This window comes from Magnolia sinica, chromosome 17 (assembly GCF_029962835.1).
Source record: "Magnolia sinica isolate HGM2019 chromosome 17, MsV1, whole genome shotgun sequence".
NCBI classification, from domain to species: Eukaryota; Viridiplantae; Streptophyta; class Magnoliopsida; order Magnoliales; family Magnoliaceae; genus Magnolia; species Magnolia sinica.
In genome coordinates, this window is record NC_080589.1 from 64,778,180 (window position 1) to 64,783,341 (window position 5,162).

Genomic DNA, 5,162 nt, shown 5'->3' on the forward strand with positions numbered 1-5,162 from the left:
GATTTACCTGTGGTGTTCACAATTGAGGCTAGAATTCTCTGATTTTTTAATGAGGTTCATAAATGAGGTTGAAATTATCAAATTTAACTATTGAGCTTAACGAATGAGACTTAATTCTCTTATTTAATAATAAGCCCACATAGATCTACATAAATCACTTATCCATCTTTACCACCCAGGTGTGTGTGAATTTTCTAAGACCCAGATCGAGTTCGAGAGAGAGGTTTCTTTTCCTAGATTCTACTCTCCTACGTACATATATACTTGGGGATTTATGTTTGGAAGGAAATATTTTTTTATGTCTCCTACCTTTGTTGTTGTTACCCTTACTAAGGAATTTTCTAATATATTCAATTAAGAGGACAACCTATTTCATCAACTCCCGCATATGATTGTGCATTTTGAAGGGGACGTGAACTTAATCTCCTTTTTCGGTGATCATCTAAGAGGACTCATCTCTTATGCACTTGAGTTTTTCTTTGGTCATTTCTGATGTAGGACAAGAGAGCTACACAGAAAACAAAATACTTTTCAAATAGAAAATAAGGAAAAAAAATCCAAATTTTAAAACATTTTATTTTTAATATATATATATAAAACATGGCTTATACCAGTTGGGTAGATCTTGAGGAATGTGGGAAACATGTATTACTTTTAAATTTAGGAACATCTCAGCTTCTTGTATCCATAGTATGTAATATGTATTACCTTTTAAATTCGAGAACATCTCAGCCTCATGTATCCATATTGTGTTGAGCTGGCAACTCTTTCTTTGTCTATAAATAAGTAGGTAAGCTTTTAGGATTTTGACACCCTGATCCATAGCTCAAGTAGTAGACTAAGTGAAAGATACATTGTTTCAACACTTTTTTTTAACACACGCATGCACACTCATGCAGTGGTGGAATTTCACCACCTATAGGTACTCGAACCCTTGACCAGGTGTTGAAACTCCTAAGACCTCGTTTCAACACTAAGGTCTTGGTATCGATTCCCTAGTGGGGTGGCTAATAGTGAAGTGTGAACTGACAGTGGGTGTACTAACAAGCTAACAAAAAAAAAAGCTTTAAGGATTTTGGTGCTAAATTTTTTACGACTTTCATACACAATCAAAATTCTTTTGTACACAGTCAAAGTTATATGTTGGACTATCATATCAAGGAGATAGCGCATTGGTGCCTGTTGTACTGGTAGAATTTAACAACAGGAGCAAAATATCTGAAAGAGGAGCGTGCATACGCCTCACGGTAGTAAAAATTTAGATTCGCCAAACAGCTCAGTTAATTACATTCATAATTACTTCAGCACGTGCCGATCTCTATTTCTTGATTTATTATTGTTTGAATATTAATTTTTTAATTTATTATTGCTTGAATATTTCTCATCCAATTGTTTCTAATATATGTTATATACAACTTTGAAATTTTATGAAAAGATTATAAGTCAATAGGACATATCATTTTATAAGGTGCAACACGCCAACAACGCTAGTGAACCGAGATCCAATCTCCGGTCTCATCCACAAACGATAAACAGAAAGAAATATAATATATAAGTAGAATCAAAGCATTCTAAATAAATCACAAGATAAGATTTACGTGGAAAAACCTCAACAAGGGTAAAAACCAAGGTGCAAAACTTTCACTATGAAGAAAACGAGATTACAAGCAATATACTAACCTTTTCCCTTTAAATGTATAGAGAAAACCCTTTGCCCATACTTTTGAATAACTCCCATAACCCTAGAAAAGCCCTATAGAATCCTATTTATAGTTTAGGTAACTTCCTTTTTGCACCTCTTGTGAAACCGTCCCAAAAATCTACAATCCGTGCAAAATTCGAAAACGAATCTACGTAACTTCGACTGGTCGAGTGGACCATCGACTGGTCGAGCATGGGCCTCGACCGGTCGAGCACCTCGGACCTAAAAAACTGCTGCTCGCTGGACTTTGAGTCGAGCTAGCCCTCAACTGGTAGAGTGGGCCACTTGACTGGTCGAGCAACCCGATCTAGATGTGGCTCCATATCTCAATAATCTCTCACTTGGAGACACATCACCATAAACCTTCGTCTTTTACATACGGAGTGTACCACCTCCCTGTCTTCAAGCCTGAAGATCAATCAAAGTTGCAGAGCTTCAGCTTCTCCCGTGTGATCGCCTTGGTCAGCATATCCGTAGGATTCTCACTTGTATAAATCTTCTCCAGAGCAATCAATCCATCTTCCACTAACAAACATATGAAGTGATATCTAATGTTAATATGCTTGGTCCTTGAATGAAAAGTTGAATTCTTAGCCAAGTGTATTGCACTCTGACCGTCACTGTACAGCTCGCAATTTGCTTGCTTCTTACCTAACTCTTTCATGAAACCTTGCATCCACACCATCTAGTTGCACGCTTCTGTATCTGCAACATATTCTTGTTCCGTTGTACTGATAAATACTATATATCTTCTGTAACTGAGAGACTTAACTGACAACAGCACTACCTAAAGTAAAGACATAACCTGTAGTGCTTCTTCCACCGTATATCTCCTGCCAAATCTGAATCTATGTAGCCTTATAGCTTGATTTTTTATCCACTATAACACAACTATATATCTACAGTTCCTACCGGATATCTGAGGATCCACTTCATAGCTTCCCAATATTCCTTCCCAGAGTTGTTTATGAACCCACTAACAACACTCACTGCTTGAGCAATGTCTGGCCTCGTGCTCACCATAGCATACATGAGACTCCCAATAGCTGACGCGTATGGGATTTTAGCCATGTATTCCCGTTCCTCCTGCGTCTTTGCACCTTGCTCCTTAAAAAGCTTGAAGTGGTTGGCTAATAGAGTGCTAATCGGCTTAGCACCTCCCATATTAAATTGATCAAGTACCTTGGCTATGTACTCTACCTATGACAAAACCAGTTTCTTGTTTTCCCTGTCAAGCTTTATCCTCATGCCCCAGATTTGTTTTATAGCTCCTAAATCCTTCATGGCAAATTCTTTAAACTGTTGTCTTTTGAGATCTGAGATGTCCTTCATGCTTGAACCGGCCACAAGCATATCATCAACGTACAGAAGAAGGATGATGTACGACGTATCAAACTTCTTCAAATAGTAACAGTGGTCTGCATGACACTCCTAAAATCGTTTCCCGACATGAAACTGTCGAACTTCTTGTACCACTGCCTTGGGGCCTGTGTTAAGCCATAAAAACTCTTATTCAGTTTACACACCTTGTTCTCCTTTCCTGGTACCACATATCCTATTGGCTGATGCATATATATCTATTTTTCAAGATCCCCATGAAGAAAGGTTGTCTTAACATCTAGCTGATCTAAATGTAAGTCCTCTGTAACCACTATACTCAAGAACATACAAATCGTAGACATTTTCAATACTGGTGAAAATATTTCAGTGAAATCAATACCTGCCTTTTGTTGAAACCCTTTCACAACAATCTAGCCTTGTACCGTTTCAAACCATCGTACTCCTCCTTCAGTCTGTAAACTCACTTGTTATGAAGAGTTTTCTTACCTTTAGGTAGAGTGACTAGCTCCCATGTACGATTAGACTCAAGAGAGTTTATCTCATCATGCATGGCCAGATCCCACTTAACCCATGTATCTGACTGTAATGCCTCTTCAAAACATTCTAGTTCACCATTATCTGTCAGCAGTAGATAATGTAAGGAGAGTAAGTATCGAACCGTGGGTCTTCTCTCCCGAGTAGACCTCCTCACAACCAGTGTCTGTGGCTCTACCTCATAATGCTCCTGTGCATAATTATCATGTGGCACTGTAACACCCATGTTCAGTAACTCTTCCAACTCTATAAATTCTTTCTCATCGGCCTTATTTTGCTGCACATTGTCCTTATGTATCACCTTTTCTTTGAAGACTATGTCGTTGTTTCTAATGATTTTTCTGTTTTCTATATTCCAAAAATGGTGACCAAAATCATACTGCCTCTAGCCTATAAACGTGCACCTCTTACACTTCACATTCAACTTGTTTCTGTGCTATGCATCAATGTAAACATATGAAGTGCAACCGAACACTTTGAGATGTTCAAGGTTTACTTCTTTTCCAGTATACGTTTCTTCTGGTAGCCTACCATCCAATGGTGCTGAGGGACTTCTATTGATGAGATATGCAACAATATTCACAGCATCTGCCCAAAATGTCTTAGGTAATCCTGCATGTAACCTCATACTCCTGGTGCGCTTAAGAATGGTCCTGTTAATGTGCTCAGTCACACTGTTCTGATGTAGTGTCCCTGGAATCATTTTCTGATGTTTGATTATATTTGTTACACAATACTCCTCAAACCTCTTATCATAGTACTCTCCCCCATTATCCGATCTGAGACATTTTACTGTTTTCCTATCTCGTTTTCTACCATAACTTTTCACTTCTTAAATACATCAAATATATTAGATTTATGCTTTAAGAAATAGACCCACAGTTTTCTACTAGCATCATCAATAAAAGAAATAAAATAACATGAGCCACCAAGAGATGATACCTGTGAGGATCCCCACACATCAGTGTGTACAAGCTCCAACAGATGCGTCTTTGGAGCGCGTCCTGTTTTCTTGAAACTTACCCTCTTCTGCTTGCCATACACGTAGTCCTCGCAGAATTCCAAGTCAATAGACTTCAACCCTAGTAGCTTCCCTTTTGATAATAGCACTTTCATCCCCTTCTCACTCATATGTCCCAACATCTGATGTCATAACTGCCCATTCACTCCAGTTGATGCGACTGCAAGTGAACTATACGATCCTGAAGTCACGTATAAAGTACCTTCCTTCTTGCCTTGAGATATCACCAAGTACCTTTTGTGATCTTCCAAGAATCACTGGTGAAGGTCATCACATATCTAGTATCGGCCAACTATCACACTGAGATCAAGTTCCGTTTCAAATTCGGTACATGTCTGACATCCCTCAATTTCAAAACTATTTCATCTTTCTGATTTATATGAACATCTCCCTTTCCAACAATACTGCACGGCTCATCATCACCCAGGTAGACTCTCTCGAAGTCACCTGACATATAATCACGCAGAACTTCCCTACATGAAGTGGCATGAAACGAAGTACCCGAGTCTATAACCTAAGACTCATTCCTCGCACCAAAAGACAAGATTAACGCCTCTGTGTCGC